This window comes from Aythya ferina (assembly GCF_964211825.1).
Source record: "Aythya ferina genome assembly, chromosome: 6".
NCBI classification, from domain to species: domain Eukaryota; kingdom Metazoa; phylum Chordata; class Aves; order Anseriformes; family Anatidae; genus Aythya; species Aythya ferina.
This window is the reverse complement of record NC_140303.1, coordinates 28,004,394-28,019,491: the sequence shown is the minus strand read 5'-3', so window position 1 is coordinate 28,019,491 and position 15,098 is coordinate 28,004,394.

Genomic DNA, 15,098 nt, shown 5'->3' with positions numbered 1-15,098 from the left:
ATGGACCTCAGCTGCAGCCAAGCCCTGCAGCCTGGCCATCCCTAACCCAGCCCTCAGGTCAGGAGGAGAATATGGTGTGCAGCTGTTTATCACTTTTCCTGTAACCCTCATATCTAGATAGAAACTGAAATGTCATGTTTCTTACTGCTGTTTTTTTCTGGAAAATGCAGGGCCTGAGTTTTTGAGGCACAACACTGTGGTGTGCAGTGGCAGCAGTGTGATGCTGTGTGCAGTGGGAGGCAGCCTGAGCGGCACGGGGTGATGCTCGTGCCCCTTGGCCAAAGGAGAAGAACATCCTCCGCTGTTGGGATGCTCCTGGATGAGATTACAGACCCTAATGCTCAACAACTGCTGCTGTGCTTAGCCGAAATGTGTGCCCATCTGCTCTGGGGTTTTGTGCCCATAGACAAGGAGTCCTGCCAGCTTCAGGAGGACTCAGGCTTTCCTCCAAATTACTAAATTTGAAGTCAAAAAAAAAAAAAAAAAAAAAAAAAAAAAAGCTCAGTGCTGCACATCATCCCTGCAGACACAAGCAAAGTGCAGTAGGAAGGGTGTGTGGCTGCCTGATATCCTGTCCCCACGCCACCAGCCTCTCCATCCCCAGCACTACCCCCAGAGTCAGTGTTACTGAGCTAGATGGGACACAACTCATCTAAGGTGGCGGAAGTGCTTGCATGCCCTTCTGGGGAGCAGGGAGATATCCCTGTGCTTACATTCTTCTTGGTTTTAATTTTTCACCAACTTTTTTTTTTAACTTTCCAACTTCACAGCTCTCCCAGAGGGAGGTGCACAAGCTTGGAGGCAAATTTCCAACTCCAGAAGGTTGGACCCCATCCAAAGTTAGCCAAAATACACTGAACTCCCCCACCATACTCTGCCACTCTCTCCATGTCATTTAGCAGCTAGGATCAACTAATAAAGTGCGAGATGTAGAAATGTCATTTAGAGTTACCTACCCGTAACTAAATAACTTTGTAATGAATGAAAGGCCATTTTGAGCTGATGCCTTAAAGACTAACTTCATCTCCATAAAGGAAGAAATATGACTTGAACAGAGGCAGCCTGCATGTGGCATTAACAAACCCTCTTTGTGTTTCTATAGGAAAGACTGACACCAAGTGAGTTGTGTGCTTGCATCATCTTCACCTTATTTCTGCTTTAATACTGATGACTCCACCTCAAAATATTGCTCCAGCTTTATGTCTGCTTGGAGGCAGCTGGTGGGCCTCTTTTCTATGAAACGGAGGGCTGGAAAGGTGTTTTTGAGCTGAAAACTTTTTCCTGAGTTAACTGCAGTTACAGAGCAAGAACAGTACCTGGTTTAGTAATAAAACCGTAATTAATTCTGACCATTCATAAAGAAAAAGTCAGTAAGCCAGAAGAAATAATTTACACGTCTTCATATGACAGTGTTTTTCCATTCACCTTTTTTTGGAGCATTTCCTTCAAAAGATGTTAAGCCCATACATTACTATTTAAAGAGTCTAATTCAACCCAGGCAATAATGACCTATAAATATTCATGATTTTGTTTTAACATTAAAATAACATCTGTTTCAAAACATCTGCAATCTGTTTTCAATGCTTCGGTAACATTTAAATTAACTGTAACTAATACAATAAACCACTATTAGGGATAATGATAATGAAAGATGCCCTATTAAGAGACACGAACAACATGGAACTGAATGAAAAACCAAATGGGGCTGGGGAGGGGAGAAAAAAAAAAACAAAACAAAAAAAAAAAAAAAAACAGTCAGAAACCAAAGCTCCTTGGAACTCAAAATCACTACTATGGGCGAGTTTCCTGTGTGTAGGACTATTTTTCAAGGGTCTCAGCTGCTGCGCCTCGGCTCAGCTCGGGTCCCGTTCCAGTTTCTACTGTGAGAGCCGTGATTTACGGCCCGGCAGTGGGAGTGCTTTGAAGGCGGGGGGAGGCTCATGCTCTCCAGCTGGAGGGGCCCGCCAAGTGGTTCGGAGCTGGAGAAGCTGGCACAGCCTGTGCAGGGCTCTCCCACCAGATGTGGTTAACGAGCCCATTAACCTCACCTCCCGTCCTACGATGGCCCTGGCGAGCCTCAGTGCCATGCTGATGGGCACGAGGGCACCCAAAATCGTCAAATTCCCCACCCCCAATAAAGGGCTTTTGTTTCCTGCTATGATTCTTTTTTTTCCTCTCTTTTTCTCCCATTGCCAGGAGAGATGACATCATGAACATCTGCCTACGGTTGCTGCAAGGGGAAGGTGAAGGCCGGCGCGGGACGGAGCCGGGGAGGAAGGCAGCCGCCCTCCCTGCCAGTGGGCTGACACCGAGTGCCTCCGCCAGCGCCGTGGCTGGAGGGCTTTGCCTTCAGGAGCGTCTCGGCGGGTCGGGCTGTCGGTCATAAATCTATTTGTTTAAAAATTAGACTTAGCGCTTTGCGGTTTGCTGGTTGTTTTCTTTGAAGTCAGCCCTCCCTCTCCCCTTCTCCCACTCGCTCACAAAAATCCAGGAGGCGTTTTTAATCTCCTGGACCAAACGCAAATGGATGGAGCAGCGTAAAGTGAGGATTACAGCAGCTGGCCTTGCTCTTTTCGGATGATTTCTTTGAAAAGGAGCAGTCTGTATTAAAAGGCTTTTTTTTTCCCAGTTGAAACAAAGTCGGGACCTGCCGCACATCTGTGCGGGCTCAGCCCAGCAGGAGCAGCTGCTCAGGCGGCCGCAGAGTGGCACCTCCTCACCCAGCAAGGCACCCGGACTGGGACCAGGGTCTGGGGGGCCACCGCCGTGCCTTCCTAGCAGTGACGGGAGCCTGTGGAAAGCAGGGCATAAATTCAAACCATTTAAAGAGTGATTAAGACTTCCCCTGATTACTGCTCCGCATGATATTGAATGCTTCGGCTGGCGGTGATTTATTGAAGTAATATATAATATGCTGCATTCAGTTAACAGTCCCCATCAAGCACAATCTAGCTGAAGAAAAAAAAAAAATGAAAAAAGAAAAAAGAAAAAAAGAAAAAGAGGGAGGGAGAGAGTGTGCTCTAAGAGGAAATCTCCCTGGATTTAAGGGAAATTGAAATATGCGCATGGTAATCTGTGTCCAAAGCTTTTAGCACTTCAAGAAGTGCCAGTTGCTAATGCCGCTGGCTAAAGCCAGCATTGCTGGGATGGCTGGTGGCCCCACTGCCATCCTCACCCCCTCCTTCCCTCCACCACTGACACCTGGCTCCTCCACCCGGGCTACTTTGAGGTGGATGCGTGGCTCTTTTGTTAACATCTGTTTTATTCTGTGGCAAAGTTTCAGGTTCGGCTTCTTCAGCTAAGGGGAGGCAGCATTGCAGGGCTTTGGGCACAGCCACCAGCCCCACACCAGCATGAGAAACCAGTGGTGACCACAGCCAGCATGGGAAAAAGCTGGGGCTGGCAGGCAAAAAAGAGAAACCAGCAATATAAGCGCTCAGTCTAGCTCCAACACTTTTAACGCTTCAGTTCCAACAGCAGAAGTAGCTCTTAGTTATGCAGGGAAGAGGTTTATTTGTTTTCATATACGATGTTTGATGTATTATCACTCCTTTAGGACCTGATTCAATGAGATACCTCCGCAGTGGGCTAATTTTAAGGCGTCATCTTCAATTAACGGTGATCTCAATCACCAGCCTTCCAAAATAAGGTGGCTGGGTTAGAAATGATAAGATTATTAATCAAATGTTTTATTTGACATTTTCTTTTAAGGATCCATGCCTCCAAGTTGTTGGTTGGTGTGTTGTGTGTTGTGTTTTTTTTTTTTTTCCCCTGAAGGCATAAGAATTGGAAATAACTTTTACAAGCTAGCAACAATGAAAGCAATACCCCAACACAAGTGCCTTTTCTCCACAACCTGGGGCTTTTGTGAAACCTAGACGAGCTGCCCAGAAATCAAAAACATTGTTAAACTTTGCCAGCTCACCAAAACCAGCACCTGAAAACAAACGGGGTTGGTTTCATGTTCTCTGCTTCTGAAACTGGTGGAATTAGATCCAATAACAAATATAAGGAGAAAGACTTTTCTTCAGCTCTGATGTTCTTGTATGGAAGTCGTAGAGTTGTTCTTCTTCAGCATGGCAGGAAAGTGAACTGTGGTTGGTACATGATGGGCATCAGTACCTGTGAGATGTATATAAATATGTATTTATATGTATGTGTATATATATATATATACATCTCTCTGCAATGCACATTGATGGGAGCAGCAAAAGGCTCATCCCTCACCCCAGGACAGGCACATGCCAGCTGTAGGGGTCTTGCCCCGAGGGCCAGAAATCCTAGAGCTCCTCTGGAAAATGTCTGTCAGAACATTTTAGGTTGGGCATCACATTTTCCCTTAATCTCACTCTCAGAAATGACGGCGTCATTTTAGCTGTAACTTTCCAAATCAAACTCAGCCCAAGGAATGGAAAAAATCCTGCTCCAACAGCTATGAGTCTGGCCGAGCTGTAGGCTGCAGGGTCTCCTGACAGGAACGCTCGGGCAGCCTTGCAGGGAGGTGGCAGCCCCAGCCTTGGTGCTGAACTTCACCAGCCCCGGTACCACGAACCTCGATACTGCACCTGCAAAACTACCGCTGGTTCTGAGACCAGTAACGCAAAAAAAAAAAAATGCATATGCAAGAAATTGCCTTTTTTTTTTTTACACAGTTTGATTATCCGTCATGATAAGACATTACTTAAAGCAGTGGTGACACTGTCTAATCATTCTTGTGAAATATAGACTTCTCTCTCCACTTCAGACAGAGCCGACATTAATACACATTTATGCAAAGCAGAGCTGGAGCTGTCAGGGGCTAATCTTTACAAGTATGATAAATGATGTTTATTTTCAGTGATGGAACGAAACACCCGGGCTGACAATAATTGTAATAAAAAGGACAGATCAACTTCTATAAAGTGATTGAATTACCAGTCTATTGCATTAATGCCTGATCTTGGCTCTGTCATAAACCTGCTTTAGGTTACTGACGCCTGTGTGTTAGGAAGCATCCACCTTCAAGCAGACACCCTGCCCTTGACCTGTGGGCATGCCAGGGAGTCACTGCTGGAGGCAGTTTTTGGCCAGGCATGCTTCTCCTCGCTCACAGCACGGTAACATTTCCTCTGCTCAGGTCAACAGTAAAGCATCCTGTGTCTTGTGAACCTCGTAAAGAGTTACAGAGCCAAAGCTCAGTGGACTCTTGCACCTCCTCTGTGCAGACATAGTGCCCAAGCCCTCATATCAAGGGATGTCGCCATGGGTTTGTTGCTCCTGCCTGCAGTACAGGTCGGCTCCACCAACACCCACAAGGACCGGCAAAAGGACAGCCATCACCAGAGCCCCCTTGAAGCACTCAAAACAGCAAGAGGCTAACCTCACCTGCCTTCTGTCGGTAGTGGAAAGAAAACACTTGTTCAGCTCTCAGAATGGATACCTGTCATGGGAAGGAGACAGAGTTTTTAAGTCACAATTCTGACTTACATATAAAAACAGAAGAGAAAAAATAAAATGGAGCTCATGATCCATCCCTCACAAAACAGCAATCTGAAAACACTTTGTTTCAGGTCAATTGGAACATTGTTTGCATTTTGGGATTATTTCCTTTAGAGGTTTTCTATTCCATTATGTTTATATTTAGTATAAATTTCATATTTAGAGTACTGCTTGTTTCTATTCCAGTCCAGATTTGTATAGCATTATTCTGTTTCATAATTCATTTTGTATTTTTCATACAAGAATTTATGCTGCGGCATACATTAATGCACAGTGGTGCCAAAGAGAAGTCATTTCAGACTGAACACTTGCAATGCCCCAGTCTGACAGCTGCCTGCTGACTGCTGAGAGTTTACTGAAATGAGTTATTCTCATTTTTTGATGCCCTAAACTTCAGTCTGTCCGAACCGATGTGCTCCCGTGGGATAGCTTGATTCAGGCAGAGCAGCACTTTCTGACAGCAGACATTAAGCAGGGAATTTTCAGCCTTTCTAAGACTGAGTGTTCATCGGCACATGTGCGTGTGTGTGGTGCTGCAGGGCAGGACCCCACAGGGACTGGGAGCCCATGGCCATGGCCCAGGCCAGCAGTGGGAGCTCTGATCACGGCCCTGCTGATGGTTTCCAACAGCTCCAGTGCCTGCCCTGCTGATGCTGGCAGGGTGATGGCACTCCTCAAAGTCCCAACATAGGGAGAATAATGATTTTGCAAGCAGCATAAGGTAAGTAAATAGAGTTAATACGGAAAATTGGCTCACTTTGTTGAAGAGCATCCCTAGCATAAATTCCTTTATGAAATAAGCCTTATTGCTGCTGGGTCTGTCTGTTCCCAGCATTGCTGGTAGAAGTTTTTACCCTCTACAGTGCTTTCAGCATGGCTCTGGTGTGCAGACCTGGGGCCTGTCTGGTGTGAAACCAACAGAAGCGGCAGGTTCCCCACTATTTTCTCCTTCGAGCACTGAGATTTTCTAAATACTCCACCGTCTGTTAAAAGGGGGTTATGTGCATAGGAACACCTCACGAAGAGGACAGAAACCTCTAAATTACATCATACTCAAATTTTGCAGCTCCCTTGATACTCTATACCCTCCAGGCTGAACTATCATCAGAGAGAAAATTAACCTCACTGGCAGCTGGAGCCTTTTTTCCCCAGACAGCAGTGTTTAAAGATGCTGCACAAACTCCTGAACACCCAGCACTGCCCATGCCCACACATGGATGGCAGAAGTGCCTGAGAACTGAGTAAGAATGGCAATAGCTGTTTCTGTCACATCCATCAAAGGGACACGCAGGGTCCCGTCATCCAGTACTGCCAGCAAGACATCAGCATCCTCCAAGTACTGCCTCATGTGTGCCAGTGTGGTATTTTCAGAGAAAATGCTTGGTTTGTTTTCTTTGGGTACCAGGGCAGCAGCCTGCATCCCTCTGCAATGCTGGAAAAGGTGAGGGATAGGCCATACTACAGACCTCCCAGGAGGAGGGCCAAGAAGTGCAAATACTCCTAATTTCTAAAATAACTTGTTTCCTGCCATCCCAGTCAGCTTGTTGTTGTTGTTGTTATTGTTATTGTTGTTGCTATTGTTGTTGTTGTTATTATTATTGTTGTTGTTGTTGTTGTTGTTATTATTATCATTATTATTATTATTATTATCATTATTATTATTATCATTATTCCAACCTGCCACAGGAAAATTAGAAACAGCTCCCTGCTTGGCCAGGAACAAGACGTCCCCTCACCCAGATGCATGCAGGGAGAAGAACAGAGCGAGCACCCAGGTGAAGGCCCTGGGCTGTGAGGGAGATGCCTGGGATGGCAGCGGGGCTGAGATGGGTCTGCAAGAGTGGGGAAGGGGGTTTCTGATGCTGGAGAGCATCAAGAAGGCAGCACCATGATAAAAACTGCAAACAGACGGAGTGTGCCTTTAATAAGTCTCTAAAGAGAGACCTCACAGCTTAAGGAGAATGTATGGTCACTGCCGGACAATTTTTGCGTCTTCACCAGCAAGATGCAGAGAAGCAAGAAGAAGATCTGGAAACCAGAAGCTTTCAAGCTTTCCAGGACCAGCACCAGCACCAGCAAAGGCTGCCTACCTGGAACAGGTTAACTTACAAGTGAAAAATGATTCCCATCTCTTGCTTTTGAGACAGTCCAAGATACATCACTTCTTCACTCAATGCCCCGCTTGCTGGAAGGAGCTGTAAACCAAAGGGTTTGGAAATCATTATCCGAGAAATGTTAGGAACCTTTGACTGAGACTCTGCCATCATGTAAAATCCATTTTTTACCTTATTCAGGCTCACAGAGAAATTCAGTCCCCAGTCTACCGCCTGCCCAAGTCCTTGAACTTGCAAGAAACACTAGCAGATGTTCGTTAGTGCATCGGTAACTAGAGAATTGGAGGCACTTGTCGGCTCCGTATGTGATGAATAAATGTTGGAGAGTTTCTGCTGGGGAATAACACTTTTGGTCTGGGGCCAAGTGGACGCAGTCTACAAGGTGTGTGAGGGGCAGGGGGAGTTGCGGCCAGCAGTTTGGCTCACTTGTTCCTTTTATTATTAATTTAACTGGAAGTGTGAGCTGCCAAAAAAAAAAAAAAACGGAGGGTACCTACCCCCTACCAAAGCGTAACAAATAGCAAGTTTGGGGGTGAGAATAATGACTTTGGGAAGTTTAGTATAGATTTGACAATGGAAAATAGTAGATAGTGTCCTACAGCTGCCCCTTTTTGTGGAGCACCCATACATACATGCACACCTCCATCTCTCAGTGCTCCAAGCATCCCTGACCCTCAGCCCACGAACCTGCCAGAGGTTTATCTTCCCCTGGAGCTACTACAAATCCCAGTAACGCCTGATAACCAAGGCTGTTGGCATCGTCACACAGTCCCATTTGCTTTTGCAGGGCCTGTCCCAGTATCTCCAGTGCTCACTGGGAAACCTGCCAAGAGGCTGCAGGTCAGGAGTTTGCTGGGGGGCTCTCCTTGGAGCACCTACATTAAAATCCTTGCAAGCCTTGTGCACACCATGCACAGCAACTCAGGCACCTGGCTGCTTGTGGGCAGCCACGTGATGTCCTCTTTCTCCTCCCTGGTGGCATGAGAGCCTGAATGTCACAGCCATCTCACAGCCCAGGAGACAAGAGCAGAGCTGGAGCAAGAGCACCATCATTTGAGATCTCAAAGCACCTCCCAACACCATCCTCTGCCTTCCACCTACCTGGCAAACTCAGTCTTCCTTCCCTGCCAATACCTCTCCAGGGCATGAGTCCACCACCAGCCCCTCCAAAATCTAGCAGACATCTCCTGCCCTCTGTGCAGCCGTTACTCGCACCAACTTGCCCCTCGTAAAGGACAGAGAGACTTTTCCTCAGCACTAAGCCAGGCTGGGTGTTTCCCAGGCTGACCTGGCACACTGAGCAAGGTCACACTGCAAAGAAAACTCCTGAACTGTGACAGACAGCAAAGGCACCACATGGCTTGGTTGTGGGGGTGTTGCTTCAATTTGCAAAACTCAAATGTTTAAGCACTTCTGCTTGCTAAAGTAATTCAGAAACGCAACGCTTGCCCACCAGGAGAAAAGCCAATGGCTCTCCCAAGGCAGCTGTCTGGGCCAGCACTCTCTCTGAATGTGGGAGTGAGCAGCTCCGTTCAGCTCCTCATCTGTTAGCAGAAAAATAACTGAAAGTGATCTGCTGGCAACTTTGTCTGTATGCACAGACATGCAGGCACACAGACACACGCACGGCTTTGATATGTGGGGCTGACTTAATTACAGCTGGCAAACACGAAGGGTAGATATGCTTGAGAATGATGCTCAATGAAACTACACTTCACAAAGGAGAACTTGGTTTCCCAGAGAAAAATGAAGCAGATAGTGGCCACATCTGGATTTTTCTTGCTCTCACATCACTCTGCATTTCCTGGTTAGAGCTGGGATCTCCCCAAGAGAGGCTTTTCTTGTGGTATTTCTGGCTGGGACTGGACACACCACAAATCTCATGAGAAGGTCTTTCCTTCCAAGATTCATGAGCTGGAGGCTCATGAAGCACAGATAGTTCAGGGAAGTGACCGACCGTGCGGATGCTTTCCAAGCTCTCAGCCTTTTGGGGGGTCTGGTAGCACTCGCAATGATGTAAAATCCCATCTCGCTCCCTTCCTTCCAACGTGGACACTTGATGTCACAACTGTCTGGAAAACTCCTTACTTTTTAAAAAGAAATAAATGGAAAAGAAAAGCTCCACTGTGTCAGAGCAAAGTGGCAGGGTTTGGGGCACTCCTTCAAGGTCATAAAGCAGCAGTCTCCCCCCAAAACCCTCAAGCCAACCCAAACCACTCACCCTCGTTGACTCTATGTCTAATCCATCTCTGTAACACGCACAAAGAAACCAGCTGAGAAACCCAACATATCATCACCCTGCTTCAGAGCACACACCCACCCATGGTCAGCCTCTGGGTCTTCTAAAAGGTACCCAAAAAAATACTTTGGAAGCTGCGGGACCTAGGAGCTCTGTCCTGCTTTGCCATGGGTTTGCTGCTGCCCATGGGTAATTTGCTTAGTTGAGCTGTGCCTCAGCTCCCTACCCACAAAAGCAGGAGGGGGAGAGAAGGACCAGCATATCCTGGCATTGCCGGGCTGTAGTGAAGATTAATACATCAAAGAACAAAGTGCTTATGGATGGTGCAAAAGAAAAGCAAGTTGGAAGATCAACACTGCACTGAGAAGAAGCTGAGAAAAACAAGAAGCCACCAAGAAAAGCACAAGTTTTGTTTATTCCATATTGTTTCTGTCCGAGAGAGATTTGGAGGCTAAAACCAGAGCAGAGTAAAAGCATCCCTCACTGTGCCGAGGGGCATGCAGTGTGTGGGCACACGGGAAAGCTCTTGGGAGTAGGAGGTTTGGAAACTGTTGTGAAAACAGAGGTCACAAAGGAGTGAAACCTCCTGAATCCCCCCGAGCGCCTTTACTGCCAAATAAGCCATGATGTCCTCGTGAGCAGAGGCCACAGGATGGATGCTCCCCAGCTCTTTGGCACAAACACAGAGCCTGGAGCCGTGCAGCCTGACGGGGTTTGACCACCAGGTGCCAAAGCCTTCCCCCCACTGCCTGCACTACCCTTGCTGGGCTGTGCCACAGCATCAGGGTAACTCCCATGCAGCACCTCTTGGCTCAAAGCTCCTGCAGGGCCTGGGTAAGAGACCTCCCTTCAATATAACCCTGCTCCACAGACCTCCTGCCTTCCACTTTGTCATCCTTCAAACCCAAAGGCTTGTAGCTCTGCCTCTCCTGAAGGAGCTCTCACTCTAACAGCGTGTTTTGGCACAGCGTGTGCTGGCTGGAGTCACGCCACATGGGGGCTATGGGATCGTATTTTAGCACAAGGCAGTGGGACTCCCAGGGCCTTCCCTTTTCACACGAGACAGCCGCTGCTGGGAAGTGTGGGGCCAGCTGGGAGCTGAACAAACCTCCAGCTTGGCCTGCAGTCAGTCACACACCACAGCACTCATTTTCCTTCTGGATCCATGAGTTTCCTACTCCTGAGGGGGGACCTTTCTCTCTGGGGAGGTTAATACCATGTATTCAGGCCTCCTTGAACTGAAGAAATAAAATTATATATATATATATATAAAACGTACATTTCAGATTCACTACTTCCTGCGGTCTGTTTTGAAATGTCTACCATTACCATGAGCCTCTCAGAAGAAAATGAAGCTGTTTGTACTCAAGCACCCGTCCTGGACATCTAAGAGCAGGACACATTGCCTCTGAATCTCTGTGTCTTAGAAACCACCGAAGTAACTGCAGACACCTTCATTTTCGAACACATCACTGGCATATCCTCGCAGCTGGGTTAGACATCACACCCCATCCCAACCCAGATATCATGCATATGAAATTCACTGCATAGGAAAAACAGGGATCCCAGCATGGAGCTCGGATCACGCAGTCTCCAGCACAAGGCCAGCCCCAACTGCTCAGCTGCACAGCTCCTGTTCATCCAATTTGCCCAGGGAAACTTCAGAGAGTCCCAGGCTTTGTGCCATCATGTGCCACCCCTCCATTCGGGCTTTGAATTAACTCCAGGTCATTCAAAAAAACAGAGCCAGAGCTTCCACCCTCCTCTGAATTCTGGTGGTGAGCAAAAATAAGTCCAGGAATGAGATTTGAGTGATGGGCTCCTGACACAGCCCCAGTCCGCAGCACCTGTCACCCTTCTTCCTTTGAACCATCATTTCAGAGAGCAACAAAAATTCCTACAGCGAAATGTGATACAGCAGAGGTGGGGAGGGCATGGGCTGAGGGCCTTGCTCCCTGCTCAGGCATCTCTCCGGGGCTGGCTCTGCAACCCCACGAAGGAGCCTGGCAAGCACAAGGGGAAAGCTCCAGCTCTTTGGTCTGGTAGGAGTCAAGGGTCCTCAGCACTGACTCATGGTGGCATCTCCTGCTTTGCCCAGCCCTGCCAAGCCTGCACTTCAGGGATGATGGCACAGGGCACGTGAAGGATGAGTCTGAGGGGTCAGAACACAGGACTGACCAGAAAATACAGACTTATGAGTGGAGGTGAGGTGGTAGGCTTCAGACCATCGATAAACTGCAGTGAAAAGAACAACCAAGTTTTTCTCTGCCCAGGGTGAATTGCACAAGCAGGCAAAGGCTTCAAGTGCAGGGAAAAAAAAAAAAAAAAAAAAAAAAAAAAAAAAAAAAAAAAAAAAAAAAAAAAAAAAGATTCAGGTTAGACAACAAGAAAATCTGCCTAATGATAAGGATGATGCAGATTGTGGGGAAGCGGCAGAATTCCCCCCATTCAAGATCTCTAAGAACCGGTTAGACAAATAAACACGTGTCAGGCAGGGGAGGGGCGGATTTGATCCTGCCCTTGGGCTGAGGGATGGTTTGGAGTTACAGACTGCTATGATGCCATGATCATACAAACCATGTTAGGTGGGACCTCTTTGGGTCTGTGCTGTTCCTCTGCTCCCCTGGGGTGCAGCCCAGGCACAGCAGTCACCTGGGCGGCTGCGAACCCCAGCCCTGTGCTGTCACCGGGAGCCCTCGAGGTCTCGGTGGGAAATGTCACCTCCTTGGGGTGGCAGGGCTCCTGCTGCCAACCTGCTGCTTTCTCTGTTCATGCTGGGTATGTGTCCTGCCTTGGGTTGAAAGAGCTGATTGGAAGAGCTGCCTATGGAAATGAGCTGGACCTGCGGGAGGGGAGATACAAGGCGTTAACAGCAGAAAACACAAGGGGATGAAGTGCCATCAGCAGGCAGCAGAGATGTGGGAGAAAGTTCACCACCTTCTTGAAGAGCTGTGGAGATGCTAAGCCTTCTCACAATCAGCATTAACCTTTTCTACCCTCCCATGCCATATTTCCAAAGACTTATCGTTAAAGGGTCATAAAACACGCGCAGGTGACAAAACCGGTGTGCCTGTTGCAGCAGGGCTGGTGGCGAGCAGGACCCCAGTGCCAGCACTCACACCCCGCTGCACAGTGCCCTGGGTGGATTTCACTCAGCTGGAGTTTGGGGTAAAACAGTCAGGTTTACTTTCACACGAGCTCCCCTTCTTCGTGCTCGGCTGTGGGAAGCTGAGGGTTTTCAGCCAAGCTCTCCTCTACCACCTAGTGGGAAACCAGATTTTTCCCAGCATGGCGAGCGCTGAGAGGAGCAGGATCACTTGTGTGGTGTCTGGGCAAACCCCGTGTAGTCCATCTAGGGGACATCCTCAGTGTCCCACAAAAGGCAGAGCAGCACTGGGTGATGGGTCACTTCCTATCTCGTGCACCAAGACACTGTTGGTTGAAGTTGCCACCTCCAACACACACAATTTCTACTGCACAGAGGAGAAACCCAAGCCTGTTTTCTGACCCATCGCAAAGCAAAAGGGCACCTAAACTGGCAGCACCTCAATCCCTCCTAACTTGGCACCCCTAAAACAAAATATATAATAATAAATAAAAATAAAAAGATTAAAGAAAAGCTGACTTTCCCACCCGTGCACAAACTCTCCATCTCCTCCTGCCACCAACCACCCCAGCCACGGCTGGGGCACAGCCCCCAGCACCTGCACACCGGCCATCAGACTCTGGCCCCAAGGCAGCTCTGGGAGTAGCGGAGCGGGGCTCTGGCCAAACTCCGGCGCAGGTAATTGCCATCTGCTGCCTCGAATCCCCCCGCAGATACAGCCGCCTTCATTTCCTGCCCTACACTGCAGGGCAGCGTGGCTGCGCGCTGTGAAACAGCTGCCGTGCGCTCCCCAAAGGGGCCTGCACGCCTCGGAAAGCCGGCCAGGAGGGCGCTGGGTCAAGCTGCAGCTTGCCTCTCCTCTCCCCGTGGCACAATTTGGGCATCGCCATCTCGCCACGCTCTTTGTGCCGTGGCCAAAATGTGGACAACCCTCTCCGTCCCCTCCTCACAGCCGGGGAAAGCCGCACTTTCCTCCGACTCTGCAAAGGGTTAACGGTGCGAGCGCGGGGTTTTTCTTTCTCCTCGCAAACCGGGACCCCTGCGAGTTTTATGGGGAGGGCTGGTGGGGGCGGAGGGACGGGGCGGGGGAAGAGAATTTGCTTTATGGCTTTGACAGGAACTCCCATCATGGTATAATTATGGAAGTGAGAAGTCTGCGTGTAATGAAGACCATATGCCGCGTTAAAACACACACGCACAAATATTAGGCCCCCGTGAGGCTGCCGGGGGGGCAGGAAGGGGTGGGGGACCCGGGCCCAGCCCTCCCCCCAAAGCCTTGGCTCACATTTTCCAGTGCAGCAGGGACATGGGCACTGGGACAGCCACCACTGCAGAGCCACCCTGCCCGGGATCACTTTGGGGTGAAAAACATACGGTTTAAATAACATTGAGTGGAAGGAGGGGCCCTCAATGCCCTAAAGAAGGGCTGTCACCCCACTTGGGGACCAGAGGGGGGGGCTTGCTGCAAGCACGGGAGGGGGCTCCTCCAGCAGTGTTTTTCCTTTGGATCCTGCTGCGATTTTTCCTTTCAAACTACGCCCTCCCTACTCTTTCCTCGCTGGAAATATCCACACACAGCTCCCTTTGGAGCCACCAGCCCTCCTGCTGTGGGGCCTTCAGGCCTCTTTTGGGGCTGTTTCTCGCCGTGTAGGTCCCATCTCACTTTCTGGGTCAGTTTTGCCCATCCTCTCTCTGTCAGGACAAAGCTGACCTGCAGCAGGACCCCATTTATCCCCCCTCTGGACCATTTTCCCTCACCTGGTGGTACCCTCAAAGCTGGGAGCCCCACTTCGAGCTGCCTGCTGCGGGCACCATTTGCTGTTGCAACTATTTTGCCAGCAAGAAGGGATGTGTTGCCATTGTGAGCCGGGTCTGGAGGCTTGGACCACGCTGGTATCGCTGCAGGCAGCGGTGCTGCTCTCCTTGCTCAGCAGCACCAAGGGCATCCAGCTGCAGGCCTGGCTGGGTCAGCAGGGGAATGGGGAGCAGAACTGATTAGCTCAACATGAGCTCTTCTTGAGGAAGGAAAAATGCAACCCCATGCCTTGTCTGGTGGAAACAAAAGGTGAAAAAAGCCCCTTCCTGGGGAAGAAATACCAAGTTCCAACTGGGGCTCACTGGCAACTTACAGGAGGAGAGACCATAAATTGTATTGTCCTGA